The following is a 10505-nucleotide window of genomic DNA, read 5'->3' as shown; positions in this document are numbered from 1 at the left end:
ACAACGTTTCGACCTTTATTGAGATCATCTTCAGGGCTCAAAGTGTTTGTTTTCTGCGTAATTGTGCCATTCTTACGTGTCGTGTTGAGAGGCCCATTGAACCATTGTTATGTACGTGTTCTTTGATAGGCTTGTGTGTGGTGTTGTGTTGGGCCATTTATCGTTAATACTGTTCAGTGCTGTGCCCATTGGAATGTTGGTGAACAATGATGAAACATCTAGGGATATGAGAGAGTAGTGTGAGGGGATGTGAATATTATTAATTTTATTAGTGAAATGAAATGAATCTTTTACGTTATATGCTTTATCTGTGATGTGGTTGAGTATGTGGGTTAGGTATTTTGACATGTTATATATGTATTGTATAATTTACAAATAAATTAGGGGTCTTAGAGGGTGTTCAGGTTTATGTGTTTTTACGGATCCGTATAGTTTCGGGGGCGTTGGTGAGTTGTTTTGAAGTGATTTGTAAGTGTATATGTCAATTTCTTTTTGTTTAAGTGTTTCTTGGAGAATTTTGTTTATCTGTTTGATGAGACAAGGGGTAGGGTCTGATTTGATTGTGTTGTATGTGTTGTGTGTTTGTGTCGTTGATAATTTTGTTAATTTTTTCCTTGTACTCGTTTTTGCTGATTGCTTCTGTTTGTTTTGCTTTATCAGCAGAAAGAATGAGTATGTCAGGATTATTTTTGAAACAATTTTTGGTTTTGGTGTATGTTTGTTGAGATATGTTGTGTTGATTTGTAGTGAGGTGTTGTAGGTGATTTGTTATTGTGTTAATGCATTTTGATCGTGTTATGTTTTTTCTTCTTCTGTTTTTGTGTACTTTTGGATTACATAGTCTACAGTAGTAATTAATTTAGCTGTTGGAAAATCTGTTTTGTATAAGGAATGGAAAGAAAAAATGTCTCAACTCTAAAGAATCGAAAGTTGTAATAAACCGTAAATCATTTTTTTTTAATTTAATATTTTCATGGCTCCTTATTGCCATCATATGTGTTTATGTGTGTGAGAAAGTTTTTCCTCAACACAGTAACCCTGTGCTAATGGACTTTATTTCCTGCAAGTTCGAAATAAATTATTACCTGCAATTATTCAGATAATTATAATATTTACATTTAAATGCATTGTTATATTTTGTTAAAGTCATGCTATTTACAATTTTTTTTAAATTTTTCAGAAAAGTCTTTAAGGCAAGTCTGAGAAAGGTGGTCGCCAGTGTTTCCCGCTTAAAGTCACTTTTCTTATTGGAAAGCTTCGTTGTTGATCGAACAATGAGAATTCGACGACAAGACGTTCCCACGCCCGTTCTTCGCATCTACATTCCGAGTCAGCTTGTAGATTGAATCACAGCGTTATTCTCATGTCCCGACAGAACTTGTGTCGTTTCGTAAGTGTGGTGTATCTTTTTGTCTACCCGGTATTCAATTTCAGGAAAGAAATTTCTTGTATGTGATCCTTTATCACTTGCTTTTCACAACTCTTTCTATTGTTTTAGTATGGATTCTTCCTTTACATGGGATAGTACGAGGTAAAAGTCCGGTGCATTGTCTTTAACTGTTAAGGCTGCCTCCTTCGCCAATAGGTCCGCCAATTCGTTCCCCTTTGTTCCACTATGAGCCTAGACCCATTCCAGTGAGATCTCCCAATTTTGTAACAGATGAGATGCCATGCAAGCTTCTTATATGCTCCGCATTTATTGTTCTTATTTTTAACGCCTGGGTGGATGCCATACTGACGTTCATGATTTCGGTATTATTTTAGGATGTATTGGCATTGTTTCCAGCCATTTCAATGCCATAAGAATCGCCAGCAGTTCCTCCTGGGTTTTACTGCACTAATCCGCCAAGCGATACTTCTAAAAACGAACGAGTTTTGGGTTCTCATTGTCGTACACTACGAAAGAACAGCCCAAATCTTCACTGATTTTACTCCCGTGGAGGAATAATGGAATAATTCGGATTTTGTACAAGTGGATAGAACGTAGTTAAAAAACGTAGTTTCTGATCGAGTAACCCCTGAGGTGTGAATGGATGTTGCAATCTGTCTCATATCTTGGATACATTTTGATGGTATTTTGTATTGCTCGTAAAAGACATTTTTTCCTCTAAGAACCAATTGTATTGGCTTTACATTCGCTACGATGCAAGCAGTTACAAAGGATATTGCTTTAAAGCCTTTTATGTTCTTAGCGCGATTTTCCTTTGAACTGTGTTTAGTCTTTTGACATTACAGAAGAGATCCAGCGTTTCTCCCCAAATGTTGACACCGTAGGACAAAATTGGCAGAAGGTCCCTGAGTACGGTGCTTAACGACTCACATCCCACAACCCAGTATACTTTGGCCGATCTGGACAAGACATGTATTAGTAGGCTGGTACTATTACAGATATATTGCACATGGTGGGACTAATTTAACATCAGGTCAAAACATATTACCAAGTCTGTGTGTGTTCGTGCGCGAGTGCAAGGGCCCAATGACCAACCAAACGACCAAATGAGTTTTCTTTTTCAACTCGGAATACATATTTGAAAAAATTCATCAGCTTTTAATAGTCACAAATTAATACTTACTATCTTTGTGTCTTTGTAATTTTGGAAATTTATTTTTTTCTTATAAGATAAAATTCCCAATGGCGTCTGACTGACCAATCCAGCGAGGATAGCAGACCAAAACGCACAAATACCACAGACAACATGGAGAAATCTTACAACTTCTGACCGTACATGTCTTGGGGGGAACATGTTCAATTTTAGTTTATTATATCCACACTAACGGCAAAAAAAGGCAGATTAAATTCACACAGTTGAAACCTTCAAAACTGAAAAAATCGTGTCTCGCTTTTAACTTTTTTCTTTCTTCATTTCTTTTACTGATCTACACTTTTCAACTTATTTGCTTCAATTAATTATCATTTTCATGTAAAATCTTGGTTGAGATGAAAAAAGTTTGTGTCCCGAGAGTTCACCTTCGTTCAATATACCGCTGCTCTAACCACGAGCCATCGTGACAAGTGGTTAGAGCAGCGGCATATTGAGCCGAAGGACGTGAGTTCAAATCCCGCTCGTGACACTGACTTTTTCATTTCATAAAAACACTAATTATATGAAATGAGTTATTTGGTCAATTAGACCACTAAACATAAAATGGATTATTACTTAATAATGTTAACTTGATAATAATTCAGATAATTGGAAAATTATTTTAATCTTGTGAAAACGGTTTTCATGTTTAATTACAATTCTTACTCAGTCTATGGTGTGACTTTTCCCAATACTCATTATATGTTTTAAAAATATTTTCTCGATATTTCAACTTTAATTTTAATTTCACTATCAGAATTGTAGATAACAAATAATTATCAGTCGTCGCGTGTACTATTTGTAACGGAAATGTTCTGAGAAATGTTCAAAATCTTTTCATATGTAAGCATTTTCTCCTTTCATCCCATTTGACGCCCGTGTTTTACACTACTTCCCATTCTTTTGAGTTGTCTATAGAATCTTTCCCTTTCATCTTTTCTAATCATCTGAAGATTTTTTCCGATTGTTTAGAAACTCTTTGGTGTCGTTTTTGGCGTAGCTTTCTTGTAACCCCAGTGCATTTGTTACTGTAAGGGCTTTCTTACAATAAAATCTTAAAATTTCGCCCAATACAATTTTATAAGTTTTAAATTACTTTTATTGGGGACCGCGGTAGCCGGGTGGTTAGCATGAGAGACTCTCACGCCGCGGTCGTGGGTTCGATTCCCACCGTCGCCTCTGGCCCTTTTTTCCCGATAACCCCCAATTTGAACACACAAGAATTCGTACTATGGCTAATATGCAAGATCATAAGGCCAATAATTAAAAAAAAAAAAAAATACTTTTATGCTTAAGTTTTTGAAAAGGGTAGAAATTTGGTATCTTTACTCCTAATATCATTATGATAAATTTTTATAAACCCAATTAGATGTTGATATTGAAATTAACATTTAACAGACATCTAAATAATTGTAGAGAAAAAGTTTTCTTCTTTGGTGAAGTTTAGTAAATATGACGAAGGCGAGTGTATACAAATATTACGTGGTTCGTCCTGTATCGGTTTTCACGAATTCGGTCCTTCCCACATATAAAACCCCGGGGGCAAATCTACGGCCAATAAATCTAATAATTCCGTAAACGCAGAAACGAGCATGTTTTCCTAGAGATAAATCAAAATTCGAACTAATCGATAACAATCGGACTTTTCCCGGGCCAAATACCGGTGGGAAATTCCAGTTGAATTAAAAGCGAAACCGGCAATACAATGGAAATGGAGAGGACGATAAATAACAATGACCCTGACGCGATTTTTTTCCACCCCTCACGGCTTAACAATGGGGTGGCTATGCAGCTGGAAGCCGCCCGGACGGATTGTCACGATTATGTCAAATAAGAAAGATTTTATTTTTTATAATCCTGTATCGATAATTTGCCTATTTCACGATTTTCCCTATTGTTAAATGTAGTACACTTTTTATTTTAAAAAATTCTGTAAAGTAGCAAACAATGTAACAAAATCACAAAAATTCATGCCTGATTTTCTTTTTATTGAAGGAAAAATATTTTATTCATAAAACACTGCGAAGCCATTTTGGACAAAACATAATACTTTACGCCTAGGGTAATTACAATGATTTCTATGATATACAACAGAACTTATTTTTTTTCACTTTTTAAAAGTTCAAGAGTTGTGCAAAAAGCTCATACAAAGACATACCCCAAGTCTACCCACTTGAATAAACATAAACGCCAATCTCTTGATTGAACATAAAATATGTTTTGTATTAACATTTTGTTTTTCAAACCAGCCGATCGGTTCCTATCCTCCGCCACTTAGCTGATGTTGTTTTGATGGGGGAAAGTTTGTGTGATAAGGGAAGAAAAGGGTTGGGCTTCTTCTCCGTTCGGAGGGTGGGCAAGGCCTAGTTTTATGTCTCCCAGATGGCCGCCTCCAGGGGGTCTAAGTAAATTTTAACCAATCCCCCCACTCGCGCTAAGTAATGAGGATGCATAGTCCCAGATTGTCTGCCCTATATCATAATACAACCGTGGTCGTATAAGATGGCGAATGTTAGATATCCCTCGCTGGGGAAGCCTGAATTTAAAAGGACATTAAATGAACAAACCCTTCCTTTTACTCTGTTTCATTCCCTTACAGTACCTAATGAATTTGATTAAATTAAGCCCTGGCCAATTATATAATTACATTAAGAGGCCATTTAATTTAACCTAGACATCTGCTGGATATCTCCATCTTAAGCTCATAGGACGCCATTTCTTTTCTTATGTTTACTTAAAATCCTAAAATGTTCACTTTACATTAAAACAAGTTCACAATTAACAATATTCAATATATAATGATATATCGATTTTGTAAAATTAATTTGGTATTTATTGAATATTGCCATCAGAAAATATTAAAATAATCAAATATAAAATACTTTATTTCAACGGATTTATTTTAATTACAGGTTAAATTTCTAAATATACAATTATTTAAATTGCATTGAAAAAATAATTAACATATTTAAATATGTCAAGAAAAAGATTTTTATAGAATGAAAAAGAAACCTAACTTACAACTTTAATTATATACACGCCTAATAAATTTATTTTTCCTATGCTAGAGAACACGGGGTGCCCTGTTTACCTTTTTTTTGTAGAAAAATTATTCCGGGTACCTTAGGCCCAGTTCAACTTCAAAATTGACACATCATTTTAAAGGATTTTAATTTTTGCTGAAAACAAACGTGCAACCGGATTTTAAATTGGTCAGAAAATGACAACGTTATGGCAAAAAGTTTGAAAAAACGCATTTCGTTTGCTTCGTTGTTTGTTAATTAAGGTACCCACTACAATTTTTCTCAAAAACAATAATTTAATTTAATTAAAAATTTGAAACTAGACTAAAAAATATTAAACACTTTTTTTTATAGCGTCATTGGTCATTTAAGAGAAATTCAGCCGGACCATCTAAAATGTACATCCCACATATCTCCAGTTATGGGAATGCACTGTTTCTATGGCCATTAATTAAATTGATGCAGCAAAATGGTAATCCGAAGAAGCGAGGTCTTGTATTTGTACTCTGGCTGTGACAGAAATTCAATTCACCTGACAGCAAATTTGAAATTTTGAGGAATGGATTGATAAAATTGCAGGATTGCATCAGCGAGTTTAGATCTATAAAAAGATTCATAAATGAAAAATAAAAAATATAATAAAGTTCACAATAAAAGTAATTTTTTGAAAAAAAAAATTCGGATTCGTTTTAAACACCAAAATCAGCCATTAATTAAGAATTTTCATAGCAAACAAAACTATCTTGAAACAGGCACTAGATCACTGGGTTTTTTCGGAAAACCCGAAAACACAATTTTTTCATACAGCAACATTATTAAGTTGAACTGCCTCTCTTGCGGTAGAACAAAACCCGCCATCATCTTTAAACAAAAATATACATTTGTATTAATAGACAGAGATAATAGACATCGCAAGTACGCATTTCGGTTTCTCCTTTTCAGATTTACTTAAATGTGTATAATTTCTTTGGAAATTATCCAATGTACATGGTATTAAAAGAGTCAGAAAAATGCGGTACCTCTCTTTGAGCCTACATTAATAATATTTACTTTTTCTGTCACTACAGGTGAAAAACATTACGATGAAATCAGCCACCCCTCTCCAAACGTTTCATTTTAAATCTCCGATTCTGATTTATTTACGAAGGCTAGGTTTGTACCATTATATTTGTTTTTAATTTAACTTTAAACTTGATTTTATCTACTTGTTTTAACCTTCAATAGAAAAGCACAATGAGAATCAATCTGCGGACAAAAGTTTCGAACTATCTAACGAAATACAACACACGATTATTTTGTGACCAAGGGACGTAGAAACTGAATTATAAAACAAGAAAAACTTAAGTTGTCAGTCGATTTTATCACTCTACAAACCCCTTGAATAATTTTTTTATGAATTAAGACAAATTGTATCCCGGGGCTTTATTGGAATGATAAAATCGGTTATGTTCTGAGCTCCAACAAACTTTGAAAACTTATGTATGTTGGACCCGATACACATATTGGAAATAAAACGTAAAAATAAAACGTGTTGAGAAGTTCATAAATATCCCCAGAACACGATGAATATACAGTAATAACCATCATAACAGGAAAACTAGTTTAAAAAAATTAAAGTGGATTTCATTTATCTACTCAAAACTTTTCAAGGATGGAGAACTTTGTATATTACACTTAACGGCATAACATCGCCTCCGAAAAAAAAAAAAAAAAAGATATGTAAGATAAAAGGTTTAAGATGTTTTGTTGTTGATGATTTTATCCTTATTTTTCACATTCGTAGTAATAAAAATTAAAACTTTCTGCCAAAGTCTAAATTAATAGACTAAAGAAACTATTCTTTCTAACGGTTGTAATAACATTGAATTAGAATAAAATCCAGACTGTTATGAATTTTAAAGGGGGACATTGGGAAAAAGAATACGTCTAGGGCAAACCCAACCAATTGAGTTTTTTCTATTCCAAATTAGTCACGATAGCTCAAGTGGTTAGAGCAGCGGCGTGTCGAGCCGAAGGTCGTGGGTTCGAAACCCGCTCGTGACACTGACTTTTTAATTTCAACCAAAACTTTACATAAAAAGATTAATTAATTGAAAGATGCAATAACCACTAAATATTATAGATTAGTCCTAATGTTTTTAAATGGTTTTTAAAACGAATTCAATTTTTAAGTTGTTTTTTTAATATTTTGGAATTAGGATCGCCAAGACAATTTTAATAAGAATCGGTGATCCCACGACCACAGGCATTCATTCTTACCTAGTATTCTTTCCTAAGTACTTAGTTAAACAACAGTTTATAAACTGTCACCCGCCACATTAATTAAATATTTTAGTACTACTATGATTTAAGGAGTTTTTTAATTTTTACTGTCAGTCTATGCAGGACCATAAAAGAGCATAAAAGGTTTGAGTTTTGTTCTTTTAGATTTTTTTTAATTTTTTTATTTGTGTATTCTACACATGATATGGTAAATAATTTTATACTGAATAAAAAAATTAAAAACCAATATATTTCGTGGTCCGATTGACTGAATTAACTTCTTTCTATTAATTAATATTTATGTAAGGTGTTTGTGAAATGAAACAGTGTCCGAGTGGATCAAAGTTACGATAGCTCAAGTGGTAGAGCAGCGGCGTATCTAGCCGAAGGTCGTGGGTTCGAATCCCGCACGTGCCATTGACTTTTTTATCTCAACTAAAAACCTTAATTAATTGTAATATATTAATTGGTCAAGCGGACCACGATATTAGTGAATTTAATGATTTAAAATGAAGTATACTTCACTGAAGCTCTCCGTGGCCATTTCATTTGTCGCCGAGAATCCAATCCGATTACACGACATTTGAAAAATGGCAAAAAGGAGGGAAAATTCAAAAGGTGGGGTTGAGATGGGAAGTTAGTGTCCGAGTGGATCGAGGTCACGATAGCTCAGGTGGTAGAACAGCGACTTATCTAGCCGAAGATTGTGGGTTCGAGTCCCGCTCGTGCCATTGACTTTTTTTATCTCAACTAAAAACCTTAATTAACCATAATATGTATAAAATATTCAATACACCAGCATAACATGATTATCGGATTTTACTTAACTGTTCTATCGAAAAAATATTTGAATGAATCATTCAGATTAAAATACATTAACTTAATATGTACTTTGTTTGTTAAGTATTTATTAAGTTCATTTCATTGAGTAGACTGGTTGTATTGTTAAAGATTTTGATAATAATTTAAATTTATTTTTCCTTTTAATTAGGGCAGCGTTTACAAATATATTTAGACAATTTACAGGCCAGTTCGGTTTACCTAGGTAAGCAGGTACGTCGCCGTGTTGTGAAAAGGATCCTTGTTGGTGAAATTAGTTTAATTATTCCCTTGGTCCGAGGTGGGTAATAAACCGACGGAGTGGAGTCAGTTCATCCTCGGCCGCTCCCGGGCAATTTGCCGGCCGCGGGCCAATCTACTCGACAGGGGCCCGGACCACATTCAAGGAACTCCACAGGCCAATACAACACAAGACGACAACCCCTTTAATCAATGCTCTGCTTTCTTTAGGACGAAAAGAAGAAAAATGGCCAAAATCAGTGGTACGGAACTGCCCAACCTACGGGAAATTGTCACGTATAATACATATATGCCACGGAGGGAAAATAAATTCTGAGAAGTTACTTTTAAACAAATACAACTATTTTTCTCGAGTGCGTTCAACAGTGTATACATTTTTAAAAAACTTCATTATCTGGTATATTATTTAATTTATTTATCCGTTAAAGAAAATCTGCTGATGATATTCAGAAAATTTGATGTCTAAATTGGATAAAACATAAACTCAAGTAAAAAGACAAAGCATACTGTTCTGTATTTGAGTGTGATGATTTTATAGAAGCAATCTAAATTAATTTGGCCGCTAACTTTATTAAAATATTATCTCTAATTCCGAGGTTGACCTATAGCATAATAGGTGGGACTGGCCCTTGTTGTGGAACAGAGTTAGCGGCAAGAGTTCGGGCTTAAGTTATTATCTCCCCATTTGTGTTTTGTGACAACTTGAGCCAAAATGACCTCAGAGTGTAAGCATTTGCCACCCGGAGGGTGGGACTTATCTAACGGCAATGAATATTAATCTTCGTGACACGTTAATGTGTGCTTTAACACTTTGGCCGGGAGGAAGGTTAATTTCATAGTCAATTTTGCTGAGGGGGGATTTTTGTACGGACACACAAATTGCGCCGACGGATTCGCCTTAACTTTTTACTCGTGAGACTTCGGTACTTAAGCTTTTCGTAAGTTGTGAAAACTGACTTTGAACATTCAGACTAGAGGCTATTCGTCGTATTTTTCTATTGGGGTCTGAATTTTATTTGATTCCGGTACATTTTAAGGCACGACTGACGGACTTACATGTAAAATTGTATGTGTTACAATACATTTATTTTTCTCAATATTTAAGATTTGCATTGTGCCATATTTCCGTTTTTAATTATTATTTTCCCTCAAAAATAAAGTAGAATAACTGTTGCAAAAATTAAAGTTAATCGTAAATAGCCCATACGCACACCGGAAGGCAAATATGACAATATATTTTAGAGAGTTTATGTGGATCAGAAGGTCAACTGAACACTAGATAAATGTTATGCAAAGCTGTCAACGTATATTTCGTCATCATCAGGGCCTGATTGACCGAAAGTTCAACTGTGAACTTAAGCCTTGTTCCCACGGCTTGTAACTTGGCAGGAGTAGTCACAGTTTTGTGACCTGCTGTATTCCGATAGCAAGCAGTTTCCATGGCTCGTGGTTTGGCGAATGTCGAGCAGCCACTAGTCACCCACTGCGTAAATTTTTTAATGGTCAGTTTAAACTTAAAGATCAACGTTAGTACAGCGTTCTATTATAGTTTACAGAT

The 10505-nt window shown here is 34.6% G+C and overlaps 1 non-coding gene across 1 annotated transcript; it reads left to right on the top strand.

The window, feature by feature from the left end:
- Positions 1 to 7574: 7574 nt before the first annotated feature.
- Positions 7575 to 7648, top strand: Trnad-guc. Its single transcript has one exon. It is a non-coding gene; the product is annotated as a tRNA-Asp (tRNA).
- The last annotated feature ends 2857 nt before the right edge of the window (positions 7649 to 10505 follow it).

Source organism: Cimex lectularius, unplaced genomic scaffold, assembly GCF_000648675.2.
Source record: "Cimex lectularius strain Harlan isolate CLEC.00 unplaced genomic scaffold, Clec_2.1 scaffold2, whole genome shotgun sequence".
NCBI classification, from domain to species: domain Eukaryota; kingdom Metazoa; phylum Arthropoda; class Insecta; order Hemiptera; family Cimicidae; genus Cimex; species Cimex lectularius.
The sequence above is the reverse complement of the archived record's forward strand: the minus strand, read 5'-3'. Positions and strand labels throughout refer to the sequence as shown.